This window comes from Lolium rigidum, chromosome 5 (assembly GCF_022539505.1).
Source record: "Lolium rigidum isolate FL_2022 chromosome 5, APGP_CSIRO_Lrig_0.1, whole genome shotgun sequence".
Lineage (NCBI taxonomy): Eukaryota > Viridiplantae > Streptophyta > Magnoliopsida > Poales > Poaceae > Lolium > Lolium rigidum.
Window position 1 is genome coordinate 10659316 of NC_061512.1, and position 12949 is coordinate 10672264.

Genomic DNA, 12949 nt, shown 5'->3' on the forward strand with positions numbered 1-12949 from the left:
ATCCCTATTTTTCTGAAAGAAACCATGGAGTTTTTCATATTCACCACCCCAATCAGTTTGCATAGTGATTATTTTAGTACCAAATTTGCGTTCAACGAGTTGTTGGAAATTGAGGAAGACTTGGTACACATCACTGCGTTTCTTAAGCAAATAAATCCAAGTAAACTTGCTATAGCCATCAATAAAGCTTACATAATACTGGTGTTTGCCAACAGAGGCTGGAGCAGGACCCCATACATCAGAGAACACTTGTTCCAAAGGAACAGTGGATACACTAGTGGAAGTGGGGTAGGGAAGTTGGTGACTCTTCCCTTGCTGGCAAGGATCACACACATAAGGATGTATTTCTGGCGAATACTCGAGTTTATTTCTTCTAAGAACTTGTTGAACTATAAAAGATGACGGATGTCCTAGACGACGATGCCATGTTGAAGAAGACGGCTTGTTGGTGAGGAAGGCATGCTTGGAAGACCCAGCGGCAATGGGCACAAGAGGGTATAAGCCGCCATGACATGGACCTTTAAACAGGATTTGCTTGGTGGCCTGATCCTTGATCAAAAAGAAAAATGGGTGAAATTCAACAAAGGCATCATTATCGAGAGCAATTTTGTGTGTAGAGAGCAAATTTTTAGAAGCACTAGGAACATGAAGAATGTTTTTAAGATGCAAGGAACTATGAGGGGTATGCAATACTGAATGACCAACATGCTCAATTTTCATACCTGCACCACTAGCATTGTTGACTTGATCACGGCCTTGATAGTTGTCTCGAGTGTGAAGCTTGTTGAGCTGCCCAGTTATATGATCAGTAGCGCCGCTGTCCATATACCAGTTGGTATCAACCCCATAGGCACCCTTCTCACGAGAGCGAGAGTCATCTTCATCATCACTGTCACGGTCAGAATAGCGCCACCAGCACTGATTAGCAGGGTGGCCATGTTTCTTGCAAATCTGACACTCGGTGTCAACATAGGGGGTGGGGGTCCGACCACGACCATGGCCACCCTTGGGAGCACCACGATCATCCCGGCGGTACCTCCCTCCATCATCACGGCGCTGCTCACGACGACTGTCACGGCGCCCATCATCACGGTAATACCGCCCACCATCATCATGGCGCTGCGTGTCACGGCCGTCACGGCGATAGCCATCATCGCGGCGATAGTCCTGCCGCCCGTCCCGATCACGACGAGGCTGATCACGGTAGTCCTGGTGACCATGAGGTGCAGGACCACGACGAGCAGCGGCATTGGCAGAAGTCTCAAAGGCAGTGGGTATGGTGCTGTTCTCCTTCAACATAATCTGACGCTGATCAAAAGCCTGGAGCTGGGAACACATGTCATTGAGAGTAGTAGTGGGAACCGCATTGATAGACGAAACAAGAGAAGTATAGTCGCCATCAAGGCCAGCTAAGATATATCCTTTGAGCTCATCATCATCAACCTTCTTACCAATAGCAGCAAGCTCGGAGGCAAATCCTTTCATCAAGGTAATGAACTGAGACGCTGTTTTGTCAAGTTTCTTTGTATTGGCCAGTGAACTACGCAGCATATTCACACGGTAACGAGACTGTGATTGAAACAGATCTTCAATAGTTTTCCATACCTCATGTGCATGCTCAAGGCCAAGAACTTGAGCGAGGATGTCTGGGTTGAGGGACTTCATGAGGAAGCTGAGCACAGTCTGGTCACGGGCAAGCCAAGCACCATAGAGTGGATTGGGGATTGTGATAGGTTTGTTGTCCTTGTCTTCAGCTTCAATGGTCTGGGGCGGGGCGGGATCGGAACCATCCAGGAGCCCCATCACTTGTGCGCCACGGAGAGCCGGGAGCACTTGAGCCTTCCAAAAGAGGTGGTTGTCGCGGGAGAGTTTCTCCTGCGGAGGCGATCCAAGCGCGGATGCAAGGGATGCCATGGTGGACATGGTGGAGGACGAAGCCATCTGAGCGCGGCGACGGATCGGAGAGATCGGCGCGAGAGGATTTTGTTGATGTCGAGGGCGGCGGCGGATCGGATCGATCGGCGGCAGCAGGGTTTTCTTGATGTCAACGGCGGCGGCGGATCAGATTGATCGGCGGCAGCAGATTTGTAGGGTTTGTCTTGGAAAAAAATTCTGGTGACGGCGGCGAGGAGCACCGCGGCCTGGGTTTTGTCGTGGTTGTTGTTGGGTCGTTGTTTGTTTGAGCACGGCGATCGCCGGCGGTGTTTAGGGTTTTGGTTTTTCGGAGCTGGGTGTCGTAGAGGAAGATCGCTCTGATACCATGTCAATTGTGACGGGAACGATACCCTCTCCCTGGGCTCGGTTGCGTGTTATATATGAGTATGGAACAGCCCCATACGTGGCATTACAGAGGGGTATAATACCGGTTAGAGTACTACTCTATACCGGTATTATACGGTGGTATTACATAGCCTAACAATCCTTACAAGAATACATAAGAGGAACTTCTATACTTTTGCTATCATAGCTTTGTTCTACTTTAGTCCGGTGATGAATAAGAATTTCCAAAGTGCATTATTACTGATTAAACCACGTCATTACTTCATCTGCCTGAGTGAAAAGAATTTTGGTTTGCGACAACAAAACAGTATTATTTCTTTTATAACGAATCTACTTTCATGTATGTGGTTTGTATTTTCATGTTACTGCTATATGAATTTTAGAACAATATACAATGGAACTACACAACATGAAAACAACGGCTCGCCGTACCGAGGGCGCCACACTACTCGCCCCCGCCGAGGATGGGAACAACGGCCGTACTATTTTGTACGGATACGATCTTACTAAGTGTACAACCCATATGTACGAGTTTCGAGAGTAATAGACTCTCACTTAATAATCTACCAATTTCAAACATACTCTTAATTATGAAGGGATACAACGCAATCTCGACCGTTCACGTGTTTGTCAGGGGTGCGTACCGAAGAGGAAGTCAACGAAAAATTCATCAACATCTAGGGAATTTTCATGGTTCCGAAGTCCAAGAAGAAGACGGGTCGACGTAAACAACAATTTGCACCCATGAGAAATCATAGAAAGTGTACACAGAATTGAACCCCGAAGAGTAATCTCATGAAAAGAAGGGGTGAAATAATCTTAATTAAAGAGCATGCAAACGATATGACAAAGACTTAAACCGCACCGCTGCCTCGCTCGGGTCCGTCCGTGCTTTGCTTTCGACGATGTGTCGACAGCGACTGGTCACTAACAACAGCATACAACATTAACAGAGAGCACCGTATATATATAAAGCCGCCAACACTGGTGGAAAAAGGGCCTTCCATCCAGCCCCATTAGTCTCCAAATATTTCTAACCGTGACTAATAGGATCTTTAGTCGCGGTTCGGGAGGCGAACCGCGACCAAAGGCCTGGGCCCAGGGCGCTCGGTGGCCAGCTGGTGCACGTGAGGGGCTTTAGTCGCGGTTGGCCAAGGCCTTCGGGCACCTTTAGTCACGGTTTGCCAGGGCAACCGCGACTAAAGCCCCTCCCCTATATATACCCATCCAGCAGTGATACGTCTCCGACGTATCGATAATTTCTTATGTTCCATGCCACATTATTGATGATATCTACATGTTTTATGCATACTTTATGTCATTATTATGTGTTTTCCGGAACTAACCTATTGACGAGATGCCGAAGGGCCAGTTCCTGTTTTCTGCTGTTTTTGGTTCCAGAAATCCTAGTAAGGAAATATTCTCGGAATTGGACGAAATCAACGCCCAGGGTCCCATTTTTCCACGAAGCTTCCAGAAGTCCGAAGGGGAAACAAAGTGGGGCCACGAGGTGGGGACACAGTAGGGCGGTGCGGCCCAAGCCCTGGCCGCGCCGGCCTAGTGTGTGGCCCCACCAGGGCTCCACCGACCTTGCCCTTCCGCCTACTTAAGGTCTCCGTCGCGAAAACCCTACAGCGTTCAACGAAACCAGAGAAAACCTTCCAGAGCCGCCGCCATCGCGAAGCCAAGATCTGGGGGACAGGAGTCTCTGTTCCGGCACGCCGCCGGGACGGGGAAGTGCCCCCGGAAGGCTCCTCCATCGACACCACCGCCATCTTCATCAACGCTGCTGTCTCCCATGAGGAGGGAGTAGTTCTCCATCGAGGCTCGGGGCTGTACCGGTAGCTATGTGGTTAATCTCTCTCCTATGTGCTTCAATACAATAATCTCATGAGCTGCCCTACATGATTGAGATTCATATGATGATGCTTGTAATCTAGATGTCATTATGCTAGTCAAGTGGGTTTTACTTATGTGATCTCCGGAGACTCCTTGTCCCACGTGTGTAAAGGTGACGAGTGTGTGCACCGTGTGGGTCTCTTAGGCTATATTTCACAGAATACTTATTCACTGTTATGAATGGCATAGTGAAGTGCTTATTTATATCTCTTTATGATTGCAATGTGTTTTGTATCACAATATATCTGTGTGCTACTCTAGTGATGTTATTAAAGTAGTTTATTCCTCCTGCACGGTGTAATGGTGACAGTGTGTGCATCGTGTAGTACTTGGCGTAGGCTATGATTGTGATCTCTTGTAGATTATGAAGTTAACTATTGTTGTGATAGTATTGATGTGATCTATTCCTCCTTTCGTAGTGTGAAGGTGACGAGTGTGCATGCTATGTTAGTACTTGGTTTGGTTATGTTGATCTGTTATGCACTCTAAGGTTATTTAAATATGAACATTGAATATTGTGGAGCTTGTTAACTCCGGCATTGAGGGTTCGTGTAATCCTACACAGTTAGTGGTGTTCATCATCCAACAAGAGGGTGTAGAGTCTAGCATCTATCTATTTATTCTGTTATGTGATCAATGTTGAGAGTGTCCACTAGTGAAAGTATGATCCCTAGGCCTTGTTCCTAAATACTGCTATCGCTGCTTGTTTACTGTTCTACTGCATTTATACTGCCTGCAATATTACCACCATCAACCACACGCCGATCCTGGACAGCAAAGCACTTTTACTGGTGCCATTGCTACTGCTCATACTTATTCATACCACCTGTATTTCACTATCTCTTCGCCGAACTAGTGCACCTATTAGGTGTGTTGGGGACACAAGAGACTTCTTGCTTTGTGGTTGCAGGGTTGCATGAGAGGGATATCTTTGACCTCTTCCTCCCTGAGTTCGATAAACCTTGGGTGATCCACTTAAGGGAAACTTGCTGCTGTTCTACAAAACTCTGCTCTTGGAGGCCCAACACTGTCTACAAGAATAGAAGCACCCGTAGACATCAAGCAGCCACACTTAGCCATTTGGTGCCACTTCTCTTCACAAACTTCACAAGGGGGTGTTAGGTTTGCTTTTGGTTCCTCTTATGCACACAAGGTGTTTGATGAAATGCCCCAAGAGCATGAAACAAACATGATATGAAGTGTCTGAGCCACACTTGAGCTTCCTCATTTATTTTTTCCTCCTCAATCGCGGTTAGCAACTTGAACCTTTCATGTGTCATTGATAAAATATGCATGTGTGTAGTTCATTGTTTAATTTCTATTGTTTCTAGCTAGTTAGTTTAACAAATGCATGATGGTTAATTATATATTTTATATTATAATAATGCAGATGAATCGGCAATGGATGTACGGTAACCGACTCTCCGGCGAGTTCATTACGGGTTTGAAAGATTTCCTCGTAGTGGCTAATGCTAACAAACAGGGGGGTTTTGTTATCTATCCATGTGTTGCCTGTAAGAATCAGAAGGGTTACTCTTCCTCAAGAGATGTTCACATGCACCTGCTTCGGCAGGGTTTCATGCCAAGCTATAATTGTTGGACCAAGCATGGAGAAAGAGGGGCTATAATGGAAGAAGATGAAGAAGGGGATGATTTCATCGATGACAACTATCTTGATCCTTTCGGTGATACTTTCATGGAGGATGCTGAAGGTGGGGAAGGTGAAGGGGAAGGTGAAGAAGAGGCACGTGATGAGCAAGTTGATGATCTTGGTCGGACCATTGCTGATGAACGGAGAAGCTGCGAAACTGAAAAGGAGAGAGAGAATTTGGATCGCATGTTAGAGGATCACAAAAAGTCGCTGTACCCCGGATGCGATAATGGTCTGAAAAAGCTGGGCTACACACTGGATTTGCTGAAATGGAAGGCACAGGAAGGTCTATCTGACTCGGGATTTGAAAATTTGCTGATTATGATGAAGAATATGTTTCCAAAGAATAACGAGTTGCCCGCCGATACGTACGAAGCAAAGAAGGTTGTCTGCCCTCTAGGTTTAGAGGTTACGAAGATACATGCATGCATCAACGATCGCATCCTCTACCGCGGTGAATATGAGAATTTGAATGAATGCCCGGTATGCACCGCATTGCGTTATAAGATCGGAGGCGATGACCCCGGTGACGATATTGAGGGCCGAGAAACCCGGAAGAGGGTTCCCGCCAAGGTGATGTGGTATGCTCCTATAATACCACGGTTGAAACGTCTGTTCAGGAACAAAGAGCATGCCAAGTTGTTGCGATGTCACAAAGAGGACCGTAAGTCGGACGGGGAGTTGAGACACCCCGCAGATGGAACGCAATGGAGAAAGATCGACAGAGAGTTCAAAGATTTTGTAGCTGACGCAAGGAACATAAGATTTGGTCTAAGTACGGATGGCATGAATCCTTTTGGCGAGCAGAGCTCCAGCCATAGCACCTGGCCCGTGACTCTATGCATCTACAACCTTCCTCCTTGGTTGTGCATGAAGCGGAAGTTCATTATGATGCCAGTGCTCATCCAAGGTCCGAAGCAACCCGGCAACGAAATCGATGTGTACCTAAGGCCATTAGTTGATGAACTTTTACAGTTGTGGGGCAGACCTGGTGTACGTGTGTGGGATGAGCACAAAGAAGAGGAATTTGACCTACGAGCGTTGCTTTTCGTAACCATCAACGATTGGCCTGCTCTTAGTAACCTTCCTGACTGTCAAATAAGGGATACAATGCATGCACGCACTGCTTACATGAGACTGAAAGTGAATATTTGGGTAATTGTAAGAAGAACGTGTACCTTAGGCATCGTCGATTTCTTCCGAAAATTCATCCAGTAAGAAAGAAAGGCAAGCATTACAACGGCAAGGCAGATCACCGGCCGAAGCCTCGCGGAACGTACTCGGTGCTGAGGTATTTGATATGGTCAAGGATTTGAAAGTCATCTTTGGAAAGGGTCTCGCGGACAATCAGTTCCGCGAGGAGTCGACGGGCAAGCACCCATGTGGAAGAAGAAATCTATATTCTGGGAGCTAGAATATTGGAAAGTCCTAGATGTGTACGCTCTGCAATCGACGTGATGCATGTTACGAAGAATATTTGCGTGAACCTCCTAAACTTCTTGGACGTGTATGGGAAGACAAATGATACAAAGGAAGCACGGCAGGACCAGCAACGTTTGAAAGACCCTAATGACCGGCATCCGGAATGGTTTCAAGGTCGTGCCAGCTACGCTCTGACCAAAGAAGAGAAGGTCATCTTTTTTGAATGCCTGAGCAATACGAAGGTCCCGTCTGGATTCTCGTCGAATATAAAGGGAATAATAAACATGGCGGACAAAAAGTTCCAAAACCCGAAGTCTCACGACCGCCACGTGATTATGACGCAATTGCTTCCGATTGCTTTGAGGGGCTCCTACCGGAAAATGTTCGAGTAGCCATTGTGAAGCTATGTGCATTCCTCAATGCAATCTCTCAGAAGGTAATCAATCCAGAAGATCTACCACGGCTACAAAACGATGTGGTCGAATGTCTTGTCAGTTTCGAGTTGGTGTTCCCGCCATCATTCTTCAATATTATGACGCACCTCCTGGTTCACCTAGTCGAAGAGATTTCCATCCTCGGTCCTGTATTTCTACACAATATGTTCCCCTTTGAGAGGTTCATGGGAGTATTAAAGAAATATGTTCATAACCGTGCTAGGCCAGAAGGAAGCATTGCCAAGGGCTATGGAAATGAGGAGGTAATTGAGTTTTGTGTTGACTTTGTTCCTGACCTTAAGCCGATTGGTCTTCCTCGATCGCGGCACGAGGGGAGACTAAGTGGAAAAGGCACGATCGGAAGGAAATCAACGATATGTATGGACGGCCATTCTATGATCGAAGCACACCACACAGTTCTGACCAATTCCAGCTTGGTGGCTCCGTACTTTGAGAAACACAAGAATATTTTACGCGAGGACAACCCGGGGAAGCCTGAATCCTGGATTACGAAGGCCCACATGGAGACTTTCGGCAGTTGGTTGAGAAAACATTTAATGAATGACGATGATGTTGTAGATCAGCTCTACATGTTGGCCAAGACACCATCTTCGACTATAACGAATTTCGAAGGGTACAAGATAAATGGGAATACATTTTACACGATCGCCCAAGATAAAAAGAGCACCAACCAAAACAGTGGTGTCCGCTTTGATGCCGCAACCGAGAATGGGCAAAAGATCACATATTATGGTTACATAGAGGAGATATGGGAACTTCACTATGGACCCTCCTTTAAGGCCCCTTTCTTCCGGTGCAAATGGTTCAAGCTAACAGGAGGTGGGGTAAAGGTGGACCAGCAATACGGAATGACAATGGTGGATTTCAACAATCTTGGTTACCTTGACGAACCATACGTCCTAGCGAAATATGTCGCTCAGGTTTTCTATGTGAAGGACATGAGTAGCAAACCGAGGAAACGGAAAGATAAGAAAACGATCAGTACATCATGCGATGATCCAAAGCTCCACATTATTCTTTCAGGGAAAAGAAACATCGTGGGAGTGGAGGGCAAGACAGACATGTAAGAATATTATAATATGTTTGGTGAAATCCGCCCTTCAAAGTGAACACCGACCCAAGCATTAAGTTAAATGATGAGGATGCTCCATGGATACGGCCCAATCGTAAGCAAGCAGGGACACAAGGGAAGAAATGATGTGTAATAATTTATTGTACCAAACTTTGTTGAATGGATCATGTGAATTATATTATCTGTGATGTGTTTGGTGTCCATTTTCGAATGATTCGATTCATTCGAGATACCACTGATGATACATGAAATTTGGAGTGACTAAATCATACTCCTGCCTAGGCGTATAATGGGAAAAGGACTAGAGGAGTCGTAATTGCATGGGATTTGGTGGATCTAGCATTGCCGAAATTGATTGGCGATGCCATAAATACCACTGATGATACATGAAATTTGGAGTGACTTAGTCATACTCCTGCCTAGGCGTATAATATGCATACTCGTAGTCTTCATAGTCGCCGCCGTTGTACTGGTAGTCGCCGCCTTCTAAGTTGCCGTCGTTGTTGTCGCTGTTGTCGTCGTCGCTGTCGTCGGGCGGCGCTCGTGGCTCGAACTGAGGGTAGCGCAGGCGGGGGATATCGCCGGCCGTGATGTAGTCCATGACGCTCTGTAGAGTCCGGTCGTACCACCATAGCCGACGGCCGGCCTCGTGGAAGTTCCCAGGAGGTAGACCGTCCTCCTCATACCTGGCGAGCGCCCTGTCACGCCGATTGAAGAAGAAGGCGTCCCAAGTATGCTGGTTATCGGGATGCCAGCGGGGATTCATCCGCTGCTTCGGCGTGAGATCGAGGTAGTAGTGGTTCGTGATGGCCGCCCGGCGCGCAGTACCCTGAGGGACGGGAGGGACCGGCACGCCTCCGGCGCTTAGGCTCTAGCCGGCGGGGACGCGGTAGCCCGGTGGGCAAGGATAGTTCGAGGCGCAAAACTCCTCCACCTGCTGGTAGGTTAGAGTGGGTGCAGTGGAAGCCATGAGAGAGTGATGAGAGATTGTAGAGATGTGATAATGCTGGCCAAGCTGGGCTACATATATGTAGTGAGAAATGGCGGGAAAATGGGAGCGGGAAGACAGCAGGCGGGAAGAAAGTGACGGGAAGAAAGAGGCGGGAAGACAGGGAAGAAATGGCGGGAAGAAGAGGAATCCAGAGCTGGTCATCTAACCTTTAGTCCCGGCTGGTGGGTGCAACCGTGACTAAAGCTGTCGGCAGGATAAGGACACGTGGGTGGACGCACTGCTCGATGAGATAAAGCATGTAGCGCACGACGCCCTGTCGGAGGAACAAGACAAAGCAGAAGCGGCGCCGTGCCTATAAAAGGAGCATCGATACGCCTTGGCAAGCAGACCAACAAGCCAACCTAGCAGGTTGGGAGAGTTTCATCCCCATGGATGGAGTAAAGGGTTGGAAAATCTCGCGTGGCGCAACTTCTCGAAGATGTCGTCGGTGCACACGCCCTACAACATCTTCGGAAGTTGCTCCTCGGGAAAATTTTCCCGCAGGCCCGTGAAAGACTCCATCTCCTCTAACAGTGTTGGGTAAAGGGTTGAAAAATCTCCCGTGGCGCAGCTTCTCGAAGATGTCGTTGGTTTACACGCCCTACGGCATCTTCGGAAGTTGCGCCTCGGAATTTTTTCCTGCAAGCCCATGAAAGACAGAGGCGGGAACACAGAGGCGTGAAGAAATGGCGGGAAGACATAGGCGGGAAAGAACTGGCGAGAAGACGGGCCGGGGAGAACTTATGGGAAGAAAGAGGTGACCGGGAAGAACTGGTGAGAAGCGGGGGGCAGGAAGACAGATGAGGGAAGCCCATGAATTAGTTCTATTTTTCTGAATTTTTTGATATATTTTTTTGTATTTTTAACATTTTGAATTGAATTAGTTCTATTTTTCTGAATTTTTTGATATACTATTTGTATTTTTAACATTTTGAATAGAATTATTTTTACTTTTCCTAATTTTTTGATATATTATTTGTATTTTTAACATTTTGAATTGAATTAATTTTACTTTTCTTAATTTTTTGATATATTATTTGTATTTTTAACATTTTGAATTGAATTAATTTATTTTTCTGAATTTTTTGATATATTATTTGTATTTTTAAGATTTTGAATTGAATTAGTTTTATTTTTCTGAATTTTTTGATATATTATTTGTATTTTTAAGATTTTGAATTGAATTAGTTTTATTTTTTTGAAATTTTTGATATATTACTTGTATTTTTAAGATTTTGAATTGAATTAGTTTTATGTTTCTTAATTAGTTTTTCTGAAAAAGAACCTTTAGTCGCGGTTGGTGTCCCCAACCGCGACTAAAGGTGGTTTTCGCGGGAAACCGCAAAACTGGCGAAAAATGGGCTTTAGTCGCGGTTGGGGACACCAATCGCGACTAAAGGGTGACCTTTAGTCGCGGTTGGTGTCCCAACCGCGACTAAAGCCCGTTCCCTATTTATACGCGCGGGCGCGACTCCGCGCCCCATTCGTCTTCTCCGCCCGATCAAGAGCTCTGCCCCGCCGTTGTCGCCTGTTGTCGCCGCCCCGCCGTCGTCCTTCGACACCGCAACCGTCGCCCGCCGCCGTCGCCCGTCGCCCGCCGCCCCGTACGTCGTCTCGATGAACGCGCGCGCCCCCGTGCCGCCCTCTCTCGCCCCGCCGCTCTCACTGTGGCCGCGTGCCCTCGCCCGCCGCCCGCGCGCGCCGCCCTCGCCCGCCGCTCTCACCGGCCCGCCGGACTCTGGCCACGCGCGCGGCCGCACGCTACAGAAACAGAGGAGAGATGAGGAGGGAGAGAAGGGGCCGTGTGGCCGGCGCCCCTTTTTTGTTTTTTCTTATTAATTAACTCACAATTTGTTAATTAAAATTGTAAACTAAAATTTGACTTAAAAAATATTGTGTAAAAAAATTTGACTTAAACATTTTGTCTTAAATTTGACTTAAAAATTTTGTCTTAAATTTTTTGACTTAACTAAAATTTGACTTAAAAAAGAACTCAAATTTGACTTAAAAATTGTGTCTTAAATTTTTTGACTTAACTAAAATTTGACTTAACCACCGCGCGTATACGGAGGGGGCAGCGAGCCCCTCGTCGCCCCCTCCGTATACGTGCGGTGTTTTTTTTGGGATCGAGAGGGGGCGGCGAGGGTTATGTGTGTTGTCCTCGGCACCGCCACTGCCCTTTCGCCACCGCCGCCCTTTCACCACCGCCCTTTCGCCACCGACCCCGCGTGTATACGGAGGGGGCGGCGAGGCCCTCGCCTCCCCCTCTGTATACGCGCGGGTTTTTTTTGTTTTTTTACGAGCGAGAGGATCGGCACCGCCACCGCCACCGCCCTTTCGCCACCGCCACCGGTCTCTCGGTCACGCGGTCACTGCGAGGCGAGGTCGATCGTCCGCATATACACATCTAATACGCGTCCCCCTCTCGCCTCCCTCGTCGCCCTCTCTCTTTATATGTAGAAGAGATGTGATAATGCTGGCATATACACAATTAATTAGTTTTACTACATGTTTTCAGGAGTGACACATATGGCGGACGATAGAGCCGACCCGATTAGGGATAACTATAATCCGGAAGCCAAGGCACATCTTTTCGGCATCATAAACAGCGACATTCCTTTTGTGCCGGCCGAAGAAGATGAAGAAGACGATATCTCTTCTTATCTGAACCTTGGCGGTGAAGATTAAGGTCGTCAGCGAGGTGATGACGAAGGAATGGGCACTGTTGATGGAGGTCAACCGTCGACAAACACCTCCGGCGATGTTGATAAGCAATTAGCAATCACCACCTCTGGCGAGGTATATATATACATTGAGCCTCTGGTGATACAAATTTACCGATTTCAATAAATATGTGTATTAACTCGACTCTCTTTCTTATTTTAGCCCTCGGCCAGCGGATCGTCGAAAAAATCGGTGAAGACAAAGCGTGGCAAAACCAAGACGCTGAAACAAGGAGTAACATATTGTTGACTGCCAAAACCCACCGGCGGGCAGCGGCCTTGTCAACACCGTAGAGCCGGGAAGAGCCTAGAGCTGCGGCTGGCTGAGACCCCTCCGAGCGACGGCCCGCAATGCTCTTCTGGTCACACGCGGCGATGCGAAGTGCAAGGGCGTGCCACCTGACCTATACCTGGCCGGGAAGGTGATGGGGATGCCTCGCTTAGTTTCCTGCAGGG

General features: G+C 47.4%; 1 non-coding gene across 1 annotated transcript; it reads right to left on the bottom strand.

Annotated features, from left to right (window-relative positions):
• Nucleotides 1-1310: 1310 nt before the first annotated feature.
• Nucleotides 1311-1446, bottom strand: LOC124658526. Its single transcript, XR_006989255.1, has one exon. It is a non-coding gene; the product is annotated as a small nucleolar RNA Z247 (small nucleolar RNA).
• Nucleotides 1447-12949: the final 11503 nt, after the last annotated feature.